Genomic DNA, 17,488 nt, shown 5'->3' with positions numbered 1-17,488 from the left:
TTGGCATTTAGCTTGCTGTCCACTCAAAATGTCTTATCACACACCATCAAGGGGTGTGTCTCTTCCTTTTAAGTAAGATTTTGCAGTCTATCTGAATTATTTTATGGGACAAATCTGTTTTTTGTTTGAGACATCCGGTTGCACATGGTGGAAGCGTGGTCCCCATTCTCCTGTATCTGTTTTGGATCCAGCCATTGACACGTTTTATTGATGGACCTTGTGGAGGAGTGTGTTAGTAGAGGTGCCAACCTCCTCGGGCTAAGTTTTTCTTGGTCTACTCGGTCTTCCTTTTAAGTTTACTGCAACCCTGCCCCAAAAACCATGTGACACTAGTTCAGAAACCAGTTGATGGGGTGAGAAAATGTCTAGCCATTGCTTCTCCTGTGCAGGACGCCCATAGGTCACTTTTATGGGTTTCCTTAACCTCTTGCCGTCCGCCCGTTAAGAAAAAAACGGACGGACGGCAGACTCGCATCAGCGGGTTACCGTCTCCAGACGGCAATTTTTTCCTGTGTGCCCCCACGGGCAGGAGAGACCCGCTCGTTTCTACAGCCATTAAAGGCTGTTTCACATACAACCGATCAGCGGCTCTATAGCCGCCTATTAACTGGTTAAAGTGACAGTCAAAAATGTTTCCCTTTCGTCCTCCAGAACAGCTTACGAGAGGCTCCACCCCTTTTAACAGGAAACGCGTCACCCTCAGTTGTTGAAAAGGCCCGCCTCTCTCCTAGCTCCTCAGGTTTTCGTGTTTCCTCCGTCAGGGGGGAGCATCTCACCGGAACGTCGAGGGGGGACCTCTTTTTGGGGATGCCGCTCAGGTTTTTTGTAACACGATTACCTTAATGGGCCACTGGTGCGCTCCACTTGCCGCAGTTGATTCCGCACCAGGTCCTCCATCCTTTTCGGTGCCCGGGAAGGGTCAGTACCGGAGCTGCACCTACCCCCTTGGCTGAGCCCTCGGATCGGAGGGCTAGTAGTCGGGTGCTGCTGGTCCGGGGCTCCGGGAGTTAACTCCACGGCCGGATCGGAGGGCCGATTGGGTCACTTCCGGTGCGGGTGATGCGCTTCCGGGCACCGCTGGCCTTGCGTTCAGGCCTCGTTTTCGGCGCAGAGGATGGGGGGCGGGCCTGGCTGGTGCATGAGGTCTGATTACAGGCCTCACTGTGAAACATCACCGGCTGGAGAACAAGTTTCTCTCCAGGATGGACGCTGCTACTCCTCTACAAACCGGTCAGGGGGATACAGGTCCTTCAGGCACCAGCTCTGCTCAGGTAGGTGAATGCTTCAATTCACTCACTCCCTGTAGTTGATTACGTTTTTGTTTATTTCCTCCACCTGGGGCTCCTTGGTGTTGGGCTTAAGGTGCGAGGGGGCACTAGAGGGTTAGATGACTGATTCTGTCCTTTTCTGTGTTTGCAGGTCCAGGTGGCTAAAGGCAAGGTCCTTAAAATGAAGTGTGCAGTCTGCTCCATAAAGCTAGTCTACCTTTTCTTCTTTTAGATCCCTGATAACTGAATTGGGACCGCCTGCATCACAGTTTCTAGTGCCAAAACCTCCAGCTCTTACTCAGCAGCCCCAGACAACGTCCAGGTCAGGTGGGGTCTGTCAGAGGGAGCCAGAGGAGGTTGATGTCGCTGCATCCTCTCGGCAGGGGTCTTCTGCTGAAGATGACAGTGACAGGGATGATTGTCCCCTTGTCTCTAAGTACAAGCTATCTCTGGAAGAGTTGGGGGAATTATTAGGTGCCGTATATGATACCCTGGATATTCAGGAAGAGAAGGTGCTGCTGTCTAGGCACGATTTAATGTACCAAGGACTTCAGCAGCAAAAGGCCAGAGTTTTTCCGGTGCACAAAGTGCTCACGGACACCATCTTTAAAGAATGGTCAGAACCAGATAGGAAACCTCTTTTTTCCAGCAATTTGAAAAGACGTTTTCCTTTCGACGAAGATGCATCACTACCATGGAACAAGGTTCCTAAAATTGATGCATCATTGTCGAAGATTTCTAGGAAATCGGATCTGGCATGTGAAGATATGGGGGTGCTCAAAGACCCTATGGATAGGCCGGCTTTGGCAACGACATGCGTTGCCAGGAACCTAGAGTTTTGGCTTACCCAACTGCTGAGTCACTTGGTGGCAGGGACCCGAGGGAACAGATCATAGATTCCCTACCGATGCTGTTTAAAGCAATAGCATTTATGGCGGACGCTTCAGCTGACTGTCAAAATGGCGGCCAGGTCCAGAGCCTTGATCAACTCGTCTCGCAGGGCGATTTGGTTGAAGGCTTGGGAGGGGGATGCAGCTTCGAAGTTGCGGCTTTGCAATCTTCTGTTTAGGGGTGATCTTTTTAGGCCGGAACTGGAAGCCGTATTGGAACGTACGGCAGATAAAAAGAAATAATTTCCCGAAAAGAAAAAGCCCTTTCGTAGGTTTTTTAAAGGACCCAGGAACAAGGGGCAGAATGCGAAAGGGGAGCTACCCAAAAAACAATGGACGGGGCAGAAAGGGAAGTATTTTTACTAACCCTCCCACCCAGACACCAAAGCAGCAATGACTACTGCGTGAGGGTGGGGGGAAGGCTGACTAAGTTCCTCCCTCGTTGGATGAGCATTACTTCCAATCAGTACATACTCAGCCTCATCCAGGAGGGGTACAGGTTGCAATTCTGCGACACTCCACCCCACCGTTTTTTGATAACGAATCTCCCAAGGAACGCGGACAAAGCCAAAGCTCTTTGCCTTCTATTGGGAGAATTGGTGGATCAGAAAGTGCTCATTCAGGTATCAGATCCGGAGAAGGGTCGGGGACTGTATTCTCACGTTTTTGTGGTCCAAAAACTGTCAGGGAAGTACAGGCTGATTTTCAATCTCAAACTCTTGAACTTGGCAATCAGGTGCAAGAGGTTTCAAATGGACTCCATTTTTTCGGTCCGAAACCTGTTGCAAAAAGATTCCTTTTTAGCAACACTGGGTTTGAGATGCTTATCTCCACATTCCCATTCACAGGATGTCCCAAGTGTTTTTGCCTCTGGCGGTAAGGATAGTTCAGGAGGTGGTGCATTACCAGTTCAGGGCCCTCCCGTTCGGGTTGTCTTCGGCACCTTGCATTTTTACCAGTGTTGGGGGAGGCGTTGGCACCTTTAAGGATGCGAGGTGTTGGAATCATTCCATATTTAGACGACATTCTCCTATCCGCCAGCTCTGCAGCTCTTTGTACCAAAAACCTGGAGATGACGCAGATTTGGTTGAGGGACCTGGGATGGGTGATACATTTTCAAAAGTCAAACTTAATTCCTTCCCAGATCGCCGTTTTTTTGGGTTACATCCTGAATACGGTGGAGCAGAGGACTTTTCTCCCAGTGGAGAAAATTCAGAAAGTGGGAAAGGCAGTGAGTCGCTTGCAGACTAATTGCCCCGCATCCCTAAGGGGAGTTATGTCGGTGCTGGATCTTATGACCATGTCTACCGGCTGTCCAGTGGGCAAGGTTTCACCAGAGGGGTCTCCAACGGTTTCTGTTGAGGGTGTGGGACCATTCCCAGGTGAACTTGGACGCCACAGTCAGGCTTCCCTCTTCAGTGAGGAGGAGCTTATAGTGGTGCAGAGATCAGGGTCGCCTATCGGGAGGCCTTCAGTGGTTTTTTCATGCTTCCATAAGGTTGTCTACGGACGCAAGTGCCTGGGGATGGGGCGCACACCTGCAGAATCAGGTGACTCCGGGACAGTGGTCTCATCGAGAGGCACAAATGTCCTCCAATTGGAGGGAGCTGCGAGCGGTTCTGAACTCAATTCTGGCGTTTCAGGATCAGCTCAAGCATCTGATGGTGTTATCAGACAACGTAGTCACCGTGTGTTATCTGAACAAACGGGGGCACCATGAGTTCCTTCCTTCAGGCAATCGCAAAGGATATTTTTGTTTGGGCAGAAGTGAATCTGTTTTCTCTCTCGGCAGTACACCTAAAAGGAACACAGAATATGCTGGCAGATTATCGGAGTCGGGTCCAGGACGAATGGAGCCTGGATCAGGAGGTTTTCAACCTCTTATCCCGGGAGTGGGGTTTACCGGAAGTAGATCTGTTTGCCACTCAGTCCAACGCGAAGTTGGAGCACTTTTTTTCCCCCTGAATGCAGCGGACAACGCAGTAGCGGTGGATGCGCCATCGCATCCATGGGAATATCACCTGTGTTACGCATTTCCTCCCATTCATTTAATTCCACGGGTTCTGCAGAAGTTCTTGCAGGAAGAAACAAACCTGATTTTGGTAGCGCCCTTTTGGCCCTGGAGAGCGTGGTTTACGACGGTGCTGTCCTTGTCGGACCGACCGCCTTGGCCGCTCCCGATCAACATGGGATTGCTATCACAGGGACCGGTCATGCATCCGGCAGTCGACAAGCGGTCTCTTCATGCCTTCTATTTGAGGAAGTGATTGTAAGGAAGAAGGGCCTGTCTTCCCGAGTGATCAGCATCTTGTTGTCTAGCCGTGAAGTGGTTACACGAAAAATTTATGGGAAGGTGTGGAAAACGTTCTGCACCTGGAAAGGGAGAAATATCAGGGATACGACCATACCGTCGGTTCTGGATTTCCTGCAGGAGGGGGCGGATGGGGGTCTAGCCATCAGCACTTTGAAGGTACAAGTCTCGGCATTGAGCGTATATTTGCAATGTTCTCTGGCTAATCAACTAGTGAGTAGGTTCTTTAAGGCCCTTAAACGTATTAGGCCAGTGACCCGCTGTGCCGTGCCTAAATGGGATCTTTCAGTGGTCTTGCAGGGCCTGATGGTTCCCCCTTTTGAGCCTCTACCGGATCTTCAGATCAAAATGCTCACTGTAAAAGACCGTGTTTTTGGTTGCTATAACCACAGCAAGAAGGGTTAGTGAATTGCAGGCTCTATCTTTAAGGGAACCTTACTTAACGGTTTTTGAAGACAGAGTGATGTTGAGGACAGACCCGACATTTTTACCAAAAGTCTCCTCGGACTTTCATACATCTCAGGAGATCGTGTTACCTTCTTTCTGCAGTAGACCGGCTAATCGGAAAGAAGCAAGTTTTCACCACCTGGACTTTAGGCGCTGCCTGATAGAGTACCTTAGAGTGACTAGACCATTTAGGAAGTTGGATGCTATTTTTGTGTTCTTTTTTCCGGAAAGGATAAGCGAAAACAGGCCTCCAAGGCTTCGATAGCCAGGTGAGTGAAGCTATGTATTCAGGAGCCTTATGGGGCTAAGCAGGTTAGTGTTCCGCCTTTTTTAAATGCACACTCTACCAGGGGGTTAGCTACTTCGTGGGCAGAGAGGGCTGGTGCCACTCTGGAGCAGATCTGTAAGGCCGCAACCTGGTCCAGTTTTTCAACGTTTGTTCGCCATTAGTGGCTGGATTTCAATGCGGCAGTAGAGCAGACGTTAGGTAGAAAAGTGCTCCAAGCCGTAGTCCCCCTAAGTGGGTAAGTTCTTGTTAATCCTCTCGCAAGCTGTTCTGTAGGACCAAAGGGAAATTCAGAGTTAGACTTACCGGTAACTCTCTTTCCTATAGTCCTCTAGAACAGCTGGATTTCCACCCTTGATATAGGAGTGGTGGTGAAATGTGATTTCAATATGATATTCTGTTGTTTTGGTTCCTGTGTTTACACAGTCTTCCTACAGTTCTCGATACAACTGGGGAGCTACGAGAGAGGCGGGCCTTTTAAACAACGGAGGGTGACGTGTTTTCTGTTAAAAGGGGTGGAGCCTATCTTGCAAGCTGTTCTGGAGGACTATAGGAAAGAGTTACCGGTAAGTCTAACTCTGAATTTTTCCCTCCCCCCAATGTTAATGTTAGCACTTAGCATAAATTAGGTTTCTTAACCCGATCTTCCTCTTCTTTCCTGATGTTTTCATCTGTCCCTCCAGCGGTGCTGCGGCTCTCCTCACTGCTTGCTGGCACTTCCGATCCAGCGGTGTCTGCATGTGGGTGCACGCGTCCATAGACTTGCGTCTCTGTTCGTCTCCCAGCCCGAAAATCCGAACTGCGCATGCGCCCGTCCCAAGATGCTTTGCGGCTGCCCGAGCAGTTTGGGATTCTCGGGCGGGAACAGGGTAAGTTTTTAAACCGCTGTTAAAGTGGATTAAAAAACAAAAACTTTTTGCCTATATTTACTGCTTGCTAGCAGTAGATATAGGCAAAAAAACCAGAGGGTTTAGAAACCCTTTAAGTTAAAGAAGCCTGCTAAGACCTTTCCTATGCACTCTAGTGGGGAGGTTCATAATGTGCATTGGCAGCCACCTGAATATTTTTGCCCCTCCATTCAGCAATTTTTCCCTGGGGAAGCCTTCCTCCAAAAAATAGGTGATGCCAATGGTAGATGGGGTTATTTTTTTTGCCCCAACAGATCCCTGACTGTCCCAGTGGAGTGCACCCCTGGCCTTTTAAGATCTCGATGGATAAATGCCTGGAAGCTCTGTTCAAGGCAACCTTTGCTTGGGTCAGACCAACTCTGCAAGCAGTGGTTGTTTGTATAGAGGCATGTCACACCTTGTCAGTCTGGACAGAATTAGTGGATGCAGATTTTGCCAGTAGCCCTGCACTATAGTGTGGACAGTCTAGTACAGTGATGGCAAACCTTTTTTAGCCCGAGTGCCCAAACTGGATCACTAAACCAACTTATGCGTCTCAAAGTGCCAACCCTGCAATTAGACCCGAATACTGATGATTTATTTCAGAAAACACTTTATACGACTGAACTAATTATGTGCTTAAATCTTAGAAGAAAAATACAATTACAAGAGGTTTTACCTACACTAAGAGTGACATGTACCTTTGTACTGTGCTAATGAGTGAAGTGTTCAATTGCAGTGTGCTACTAAGGTTCATGTCATGCAGCACAATGCAAGATATTAGTGTTTCTACACCTTGGAGTTGGTGATGCAGCACCAGGGTCCAGTACAACTGTGACCACTGTGCCCTGGTAGCTCTGCCACTGACTCCAACTTGTAAAGGAACTAATCTCAGCAATATATTATACAGCAATGCAGAATACCATCAACTATGGAAGACTACAAATCCCAACAATACATTACACAGCAATGCAGAATACCACAAACTATAGAAGACTATACATCCCAGTAATACATTATACAGCAATGCAGAATAACACCTACTATAGAGGACAAATCCCAGCAATATATTCAGCAATGCAGAATAAGACCATCAGCTATAGAGGACTGCAAATCCCAACAATACATTTAACAGCAATGCAAAATGATATGAAGCTGCATACCCTGTTTTGCTCCGGGGTGGCAGCATGATGTCTCCAGGGTCTCTGGAGGGCTGTGTGGGCTCTCAGGTGAGCTGTGCCGTTCTCAGATGGGCTTTGCAGACTCTAATGTGGGCTGTATGGGCTCTTAGGGGGGTTGTGCGGCTCTCGCGGGGCTGTGCGGCTCCCAGGGGGGGCTGTGCGTTACGCGATCCGGGCAGGTCACAATCAGGCAGTGGCAGCAACCTCTAAACAGGCATATTAGACGGCCGATCGCAGGGGCCTCTGGGTCCTAGCGAGGTGGAAGCAGCAGCCTAATGCGCCTGTTTAAAGGCCGCTGCCTGATTGCGACCAGCCCGGATCGCGTACCGTGACGATCCGGGAATGGTCGGATCTATTTGCAATTGGGGGTTCCTGAACCTGGGCTCCCTGGCACGTGTGCCATAGGTTCGCCACCACTGGTCTAGTAGACCGTTGCCTTGAGTGACATTTCTGTCCCTGTACATATGTGGGCTCCTGTCGTGTATGTATGTATTGGTTGGTGGTAATGGCCTGTAAGAAGTGCTTGAGAGAGAGCCTTTATGGAGGAGAATGGGAAAACTTTTTAAACATTTACTTGGGGTAAGTGCACTCTTTTACTCAAGGCTCCTTTTGCGCATCCCAGCCTTTCTCCTACAAAGTAAAACAGGGCTCTCCGTTTAAAGCAGACCCTTACCTCCTTTCACTAAAAATCATCTTGCATCCATTAAACAATTTTTAATTTACAATTATTTTCCCCTTCTGGTCTCTTGGCCATTTAGTAATGCAATTTGCCCAGGCATTGTATCCTGGAAAGGTTACATCAGCAATGCATTGCTTGCAAATTCTCTTCTCTAATCTCATGAGATCTCAGGAAAAGGCATTCTCCTCCCCTGAAATTATGTGCATGGTCACATATCCTAGTCACATGTGCCAAATCCCTCCAAATCATTGGATTAAGGTGTTCAAATAACCTCCATGGCCACAGGTGTATACAGGTGCACCTTGGCATGCAGACTGCTTCTACAAACATTTGTGAAAGATTGGGTCGCTTTAAGGAGCTCTGTGTATTCAAGTGTGGTACCGTGTTGGGTTGCCACCTGTGCAATAGGTCCATCAGTGAAATTTCCTTGCTAATATTCCACAGGCAACTGGGAACAGTAACTCAGCCACGAAGTGGTAGGCCACGTAAAATGACAAAGCGGGGTCAGCGAATGCTGAAGCGTGCAGTGTGAGGAAGTGGCCAACTGTCTGCAGAGGCAATAGCTACAGACCTCCAAACTTCGTGTGACCTTCAGAGTGGCACAACAGTGTGTAGAGAGATTCATGGAGTGGATTTCCATGGCCAAGCAGCTGCATCCAAGCCTTAGATCACCAAGTGAAATGCAAAGCGTCCGATGCAGTGGTGTAAATCACGACGCCACTGCACTCTAGAGAAGTGGAGGCGTGATCTCTGGAGTGACTAATCATGCTTCTCTGTCTGGCAATCCGATGGACATGTTTGTCGGTTGGTGGAGGTGAGGCTATGGCGTAGGCTTGTTTTTCAGTGGTTGGGCTTGGCCCCTTAGTTCCAGTGAATGGAACTCCGAAGGCATCAGTGTTAAGGACTCGGACATCAAGAATCCGACATATATCTGTGTCTGGGCCAAATTCAGTACAAAGTGTGCACACTATCAGTGAAGAAATAACACACGCTGACACCCTGAGTCAGAATAAAAATACTTCTTTATTATTGTTTCGCATTGTTGTGTTTTATATAGGCAGCTGATAGTGTATATGTAAACATAGCGTTTGCGATAGCTTTCTAGGTTATAATTGGACTGATTCATTAAAGCGTAACCTCCTTCCAGGATGCTGACGTCTCGTCTTGGGTGTTGTTTCTCCTGGAGGCGCCATCCTGGTTTCTATTTCTACTGTGTACTTCTCATGGGGGGGGAGGGGTGCTAAGCTGAGCAACTAACTAGGCAGCCATTTTGATTAAGAATTAATATGAACAGGAGCAATAACATATATAATCTATATTGAAATAGGCATTTTATCATAGTCACTTAACCACATCCATTACATCAGCATACCAAGACATTTTGTACAATTTCATGCTCCCAACTTTGTGGGAATAGTTTTGGGGGTGACCCCTACCAGTGCACAGAGCAAGGTCCATAAAGACATGGATGAGCGAGTTTGGGGTAGAGTAACTTGGCTGGCCTGCACAGAGTCCTGACCTCAACCTGATATAACATCTTTGGGATGAATTAGAGCAGAGACTGCAAGCCAGGCCTTCTCGTTCAACATCAGTACCTGACCTCACAATTGCACTTCTGGAAGAATGGTGAAACGCACTCCTAAACCTTGTGGACAGCCTTCCCAGAATAGTTGAAGCTGTTATAGTGGCAAAGGGTGGGCCAACTCAATATTGAACCCTACGAACGAAGACTGGGATGCCATTAAAGTTCATGTGCGTGTAAAGGTAGGTGTTCCAATACGTTTGGCAATATAGTGTACGTGAACTCTATTTCTGTAGGATGTAAAATATGCCAGCAATTCACCAGTTTCATTACAAACATTCTAGATCAAAGTATTTGTAGCCTCTCCAGAAAGAGGGCTCACCTGTTGTATACAGGTTTCTGTCAAATTAAATTAATATCTCCCGCCGCCAATGCGTGCCGCCTTCAAATCAGTGCAGCACCTTGTCACACAACTTATGCTGTGCTCTATTACGGGCATAAGCAAGTGAACACAAGTGATTAGCATAGTTGAATTTCAAGAACAGGTATATCCCCTGCTCATCAATATCTGTCTGTAATATGAGCATTCTTAGGAATTGCAATAGATACCCCCACCTTAGCTTTAATATTCGGATTAGAGCTATGGTGCCACTTCGTATAAGATCTCTTTTTTTTTTTATAGCTGGGATGGAAATTGTCCTGAAATGAATTTCCTGTATACATAAGAGATCTATCCATTTTTTTATTAAAGTGAGAGAGGATTTGTTAAGGCTTCTCAGGCAAGTTGAATCCCCTAACATTTTAAAGGAAGCCATGGCAAATCTACCTAATTTCAGTTAATAACCCCCCGAGATGCAGGTTGCTGCCGTCTAGCCCAAACAGAACACCACAAAACAAAAATAAGACATGCACCTTGCCCATGATAAGCCTAAATGTTCTTTGTAACTTCCTCACATAGATGCCTCTATATATACACCAGAGTTTTGTGTGCTGGACACCAATTCTAGTGTTCTGTATACTGTTAAAAATGGCCCCCAAAAAACAAAACAAAAGCTATACTGGGGTTGTAAGGGGGGAGGGGGGAAATAGATATGGCTGTGGCTTGTGCAGGTCATTACTTGCTAAGGCCATAATCGAAACTTTAGTACTGTCTCAGCCCTATTTTAATGCAGTAATTACCTCTTCCTATCCCAAATCATGTAATTGTACAAAAGCAGGAAAAGGAAAATGATACCATCAAGAAAAAAATGTTATAAGCTTAATCTATTACTCTAACTAAAGTGTTATGTTCCTCCCTCATTCACTGCCTGTGTGACAGATGATGGGTCACTGTCGACTACTTGGTGCTTTGGGAGAGATCAAACATACTTTTTTCCTCATCTTCCAGGGCAGCATCTGAGAGAAGGGATCCACCCACCTGAAACAGGAAACACATCATCCACAATTAGAATAAAAAGGGCGGTCCCTCCTAACCACCTCCAGTATTTTGTGTTTCCTCCTGCCGAACAGGAGCATCGTAACGTTTATTTTACTCCAGGCCTATTGTGCTAGATAGCAGGGGCCACCTGAGGCATGTAGCTCTCACTCGCAGGACAGTGGACCTGGAGGGCCTCATGCACAGGTCATTTACCCAGGACTGGTTACCCCAGAGTCCTTTCAAAAATGGTTTGCCCAGAGGTTTACCTTCATAATTGAAGGATATGTCAACTATCCTTGCTGACGTGACTCTAGTTGAGTCCCCTGGAGTGTCTTGCTAGAGGAATTGATGGATGACCCGTTGGGCTCTCTAGCCAGCAGCCGAGCTGGGTAACAGCAGTACATGAGTACTGTTACTTGTCGGCAATCCACACCGGCAAGCAGGGGCGCCAGGAGTGGGGCAGGAGCGTGAGTCCAAACTGCAAGGGTGTGTACACCGTCGGACTCTTTATCACAGGCTGCTTCTCCCATTCTGCGGGTTCAAGGCGCCAGCTCCAAGGTAGGCGGGTCTACAGTTGACAAGTGCCCCTTACCTGTACCCTTCTTGCTCTGGGGGCCTGCTTTGGTGGGGCAAAGGGTACTTGGCTTAATTTATGCACCTTCTCAATGGATCTCTCTCCATGTGGCTGCAGCTTGGTCTTGGGTGGCGGGCTCTGAGCCCTTCCCTTTTTTGGCATAAGTATAGGCCTCTGAGGATAAGCCCCTGCCAGCAGAAGCCAACACACCTTAAGATGTACTTCCTGCATTGACAAATTGTTTTTATTTCCTGGCCAAGCTTTTCTGCCAGATCTGTGCATCTCCAAGGAGGGGCATGCATGAGAGAGTCCATATTCATATCTCTCTCACACAGGATCTGGCTCCCAGGGACTGGGGATGGATCCTGCTGGTATCTTATTTAGGTCAGCCTGGCTGTTCCACCTATTTTCTTAGACTTTTGCTGCACTCTCCTCTAATGTACACCTTGTACTGGAAAGTGTTCCTTGCTGAGTCAGTGTCCTAGAAGTCTTGAGACTGCAGGGCCAAACTCTGGTGGAGGTAATGCGGTGTGCTTTGTGGTGCTCTGCCATGTTCTTATGCCTACAGATAACACACTGGTGAAACAGACGGCCTGTATATAGTACCCTAAGACATGTTTAATGTGGGGCTAAGACACAGAATGGTTTGTTTTTTTCCTATTCCCTTTTTTCTACTTGAATATGTTGAGCTATTGGGGTGGCGACTGAATCGCCCTGTTTTACCTGGAGAGGCAGACAAAGGGGCAATTTACAAGCTTTGCAGATAGGCCATTTTACCTGAGGGCGAGTGCTGCATAGGTGAATTACCTTGCTGTCTGCACTGGTGGAAACCTCCAGTCAATCTGGAGCAATTACTGACAATTGGCCAGCATGGTTATATTTTTGCCCTTGTGTTTCAAGAGCCTTTTTTTTCCCCATTAGGGTTAATCCTAGCAAGGCTCTATGTATTTGATATAGGATGAGTTTTTTTTCTCTTTTTTCCAATTTCACCTGGGTGGGATGCTCCACAGGTGAATGGCCTTGCTGTTTACGCTGGTGAAAATCTCGACGTTCTGGAGTAATTCCTGGCATTTGGGCTGCACGGTTATATTATTTTGTGCCCTTGCCCTAATTTTTTTCCCTTGCATTGCAAGAGCCTTGCTTTCCCATCAGTGTTTATCTGTATACGGCTCTATGTATTTATAGGATGAGATTTTCTCATTTTTTGTTTTCACCTGGGTGGGGCTGCTCCACAGGTGAATAACCATACCATAGCCTCTGTTGCTGTGATGAGAACCAACACATAGAGATCCTTGCACATCATCTATACTATAGCTGTAACCTGTGCTACCTTTGCTGAACTAATAGGGAATTGGTTCTTCAGTTGCCTGGCTTTACTAAATTTTATCTCACTAAGGCCCCGTTCACATTGAGCGATTTATCGCGCGGTAATTCCCGCGATGTCTCGGCTATTTACCGCGCGATATCGCTCTTCAATGCTTTGCAATGGGGCAAAGGGTCCTGCCCTTGCCCCGTCTGACTACAGGAGGGGGTGGGGAGTGTATAAACCCAGATGAGCTTCAGTGTGCCGGCCAGTTGGACAGCGCTATAGTGTGTGTATCTCTCATACGATGAAAGAGCATTGTAAGGAAAAGGGGAGGACAGCTAATGTTTCACTGCCGTACCAGAAATCCTTGCCTATCATCTTTATCCACCTTTATAACTTCTGCAGAGGTACCACACACTTCTGCTATATTAAAGGCAATTACATGCGTTGTATAAACGCATGTAAGTCACAGTTGATGGCAGAATATTGGATGCATCATAAGTCCTTAATGCAGATAGGAGCATAATGTTGGCCACCTTGCTGGCAAAAATTTTTTCTCTGCACATAGAGGCATGGAGTGCAAACGGCAAGTTTCTAGGCTATTCCATGAATCATCACTAGCTTTGTCTTGTATCCACCTCAAGCATTGCTTTAGATGGTCGACTTCATGCTTTTACATTTTGTTGATATCACACAGGAGAATTGGCCTTATATCGGGGAGGATGTCAGGGTTGTATTCGCCCTGTGTGTGAATGGCTTAGGAATACTGGCTGCCTCTGCATTCAGAAGGCATTTTTGCATGCTCAGGCACATGCTTTAGGGAAATGTTTTACATAGTCGAAAATCAAAGTGTGTTTGCGTGCCAGATAATTTTTGTGAAGTACTGGAATCGAACACGCAGGTGTGAGTTGAGACTATTGTTCTGGACACGCACCCAAATGCAGCAGATATGGACAAGCCATAATGAACATGATCACTGCAGAGACGGCCTACATACTTCAGGGTTCATGGTTGTGCCTGCACCCATCTAATCTAGGCATCGTTTAGAGATAAGTCTGCTAGGTACAACGACATGGTAAGGTGTTTTTACCCCAACAGGTTCAGTATGTTGAAATGATGACCTGCTTGTGTTTTTTTCCATACATCAGCTTCTCTATTCTGACTATAGTATTGGAGGAGTGTCAAACCTTAGGATCATAGGCCTGCCATATGACGTTTGTTTTATCTCACAGTTGCCACTTTGCAGTAAAGGTCAGGCCCAGTAATGGCTACAAAGCTCCCGCGCTGTTTTTCTCGGTTAGGAAAGACAGGGTGCAGAGAGTGCATGTAATGAAACGGTAAACACCTTGTTATATTTATTTGCTCACTTGACAAATTCCTATGCTTAACTCTTGAGGTTTGTGAGTGCATTCAATGGCTTAAACAACTCAAATATCTGGGAATGATCAAATACATTTTTATTAAACCTAGGGGTTAACTGGATAGGTACAACTTACTCACCCAGGGAGCCCTTGGCTTCTGAAAAGGTCAGAAGTCCTGGAGTTGACAGTCTTTGATGAAGAGCCTAAGTACATTCAGCAAGCTGTCATAGACGAGGCTCAAACAAACTATGCACCTTCTTTTATATGTGAGTGTACACATATGGGTATATATATGCCTTCTTTCCTGAGAGGCCATAATCCATGGCATCTTAGGTAGGTGATGACCGAGTGTGTACAGCCACACACGCGGTATATTTTGACATGCATATCAATTATCAACAGAGGTTTGGCATCTCTCTCTTTTTATCTGGTTTCATCCATCGTATAGAAGTTGGCTTCTAAATCTAACAAGGCTTCAGAAGGTTTCTCTGGTATTACTTGGATATCTGTCACTCTTTGAGGAGATCCAAGAATATTTGTGACTTGTTTCAGGGCCCGATTACAGGTTGACAAACATCATAACACTGATGTTTGGTGGCATCGGACATCACACTGTCATCCTGGAAGTGTTAATGACCAGCTTCAATAAGGGCCTTGGACTCATCTGGGGCAGAGGCGTTATGTTTTCGGCAGTGAAAATCTGTAAGGTTGTCACTGAGCTGAGTTACAATCTTTGGTGTAGCACTGCATAGTTACCCTCCATCTGTTGTGATCAGACTCTTGGTAGTAAGGCGCTCTTGCCAGTGTGCCCCCCCCCCCCTGAAAAAGTATGCTAATTTCTCCAATCATCTTCCAGGCCAGCAACCTGAGAGATGATTGGCTCCTCCTACAGCAAACTCAATTCTAAAAGTGGCTAAATATCCTCCCACCCCCTCGTTTCCTACCTCCAGGAACGCTTTGTCATGTTTGTTTTTCCTTGGTGCGGTCGGTCTTGAGGTCGCTGGTCCCACCTCTGTGCGGCTCTGCTACTGGGTCCTGTCACTGGTTTCCTTGCTGCGGGTACAGAGGGGTTTCTCCTTCATTCCAGGTGGTCCTTCCTCCGTTTCATCCAGGGGTGGAAGGAGCCTTAAGCCCCAGGCTGTTATGCCCTGTCGCTGTGGGTCCGTGTTCCCCTGTGCGGCGGTGAGATGCGCGCATGGTGGTGGAGCGCAAGGGGGCGTGCCTTGCGTTCCAGGGACTCGTTCTAGAGTATGTGAGGTCACTTCCGGCGACGGCTGCTGACGGCACTTCCGCTGCACACCTCCTCTGCACTCTGAAACGCCGCTAGGGGTCCATCTCAGGACAGAAGGAGACTCGTTTTCGCTGCTCTGATGGAGCAAGCCGGCTAGCGCTGTATACTGGTCCAAGGGTGGGGTGATTACAGGAGGGTTCCTGTGGGCCCTACCTGATACAGTGTGGTGGTGGTTTTTTCTTTAGGGAAGCTATTTACTGTTGTGTGCTGTTTTGCCTAGGATCCTTCACCTGCAGACAGATTGGCACCCTGATGTTCTGTTGCCCCAGCTGCCAGACAAACTAAAAAGCGCTGCGGTAGTTGTAACATTAAGCTTCCCATGGTTTATGCTAAACTTTTTGTGATTCTTGTATGCAAAAGTTAGTGGCTAGTGAATCATCTTGATGAAGAGTTTCTTTGAGTCTGAGGTGCGAAATTGTGGTAACTGTGCAGTCATTTTAAAGAGGTTATTTCTGATATGTTGCCAGTTCCTCCCATTTCTTCTGAGAGATGCCCGGTCCTTCGGGTTTACAGGTAGGGGTCTACGCATTTACTTAAAGTTCTGCCTAAAGAGGTACCTAAAAAGACACTGTCTCTGACACCAGTTTGGAAAGTTCCTTTGGAGGAGGGAGAGTTTTGGGGAAGGGGAGGATTCCCGACCTTCACGTCATCTCTTCCCATTGTAAGATATGGACTTCTTATTACAAGCCATTTATACTATGGAGCAAATACCGGAACCCCCCCCCCAAAGGCGAGTTTTTTTTCCCCTTTCATTTTTTTGATTTTTGTTCCCTGTATCAGGGATTGGTGGAGCCAGAGAGTAGATGTTTTCCTGTTCATCAGTCTCTGAAAGAGGTGGTGGAAACGGAATGGAAAGAGCCAGAAAGAAAATTCCTCTGTTTTCGATCCTGGAAAAGAAGATTCCCCTTTGCTGAAGAGGAGGAGAAATATTTCTGATGTCCTAGATTGGATGCAGCTTTGGCCCAGGTTTCGATAAAAGCTGATCTGTCTTTTGAGGACACTGGAAATATTATAAACCAGATGGATAGAAAGGCAGAAGCTTTACTGCGTAGAGCATGGGATTCCACTGCTGCCTCCATGGCTCCAGCGGTGGCAGTTACTTGCGTCGCCCGCAATATGGACCTATGGTTGGAACATGTAATACAACCTTTTCTATTAGCTACGGAACGTCTATGTCCACTAAAGAACAAATTGTTCCCTCCGTGGGATCTATCTTTGGTGGTAGGTGGCCTGTCTAAACCGATGAGCCGATAGGAGATATCTCCATGAAGTGGTTGACGCAATTTTTTATTTCTATTGGCCATCACTTCAGCTAGAAGGGTTGGGGAACTGCAGGCAATTTTTATCAAAGATCCTTTTTTGGTTTTACTACCAGATAGTTATTCTACGGCCAGATCCTTTTGTACGTACCAAAATTATCTTCCCACTATCCTAGATCTCAGGGGATTATTCTTCTTTCTGTGATAATCCTCAGAATCCTAGAGGAGGTTTTTCATACCTTAGACGTCAGGTGTTTAATGAACTACCTAGAGAAATCTAGATCTTTTAGAAGATCCTCCCATTTCTTCTGCATTCTGGGGCCAGGAAGGGTTTGCAGGCGTCCAAAGCCACCTTAGCCCGATGGATTAGGGAGGTGATTACATCCATTTACTGTTCAGAAGGTCAGGAGGTTCCTTCCTCTATCAAAGTTCATTCCACTAGATCTCCATCCACATCTTGGGCGGAAAAATCTGGGGTGTCAGTGGACCAGATTTGCAAGGCATCCGTCTGGTGACGACGATGCCTTTTGTGAGACATTACCGCGTAGAAGTGTTGTTGCATCAGGACCTCACTTTTGGTTGAAAAGTGCTTCAGGCAGTGGTCCCGCCCTAATGAGGTAGACTTGCTTACTGTATGCTTGCTTATCCTCTCAGGTTGCTGGCCTGGAAGATGATTAGAGAAATGTTCCGTGTTCCCGATAACGGGATTTCTAGGAATCTTCCAGGACAGCAAGCCTACTATCCACCCCTATTTTTTTTGTTTATACATCTGTATTTTGTTGTTGGGTGTTGTTTTTTTTTTTTTTTTT

General features: G+C 46.9%; 1 protein-coding gene across 1 annotated transcript in view; it reads left to right on the top strand.

Annotated features, from left to right (window-relative positions):
• Positions 1-17,488, top strand: part of CHAF1A (chromatin assembly factor 1 subunit A) — a 196,623-nt gene that overhangs the window by 20,794 nt on the left and 158,341 nt on the right. The gene's annotated exons all lie outside the window — the stretch shown is intronic.

This window comes from Nanorana parkeri, unplaced genomic scaffold, assembly GCF_000935625.1.
Source record: "Nanorana parkeri isolate BGI_ZX_2015 unplaced genomic scaffold, ASM93562v1 scaffold1567, whole genome shotgun sequence".
Lineage (NCBI taxonomy): Eukaryota > Metazoa > Chordata > Amphibia > Anura > Dicroglossidae > Nanorana > Nanorana parkeri.
This window is presented reverse-complemented; position numbering and strand designations above follow the sequence as displayed.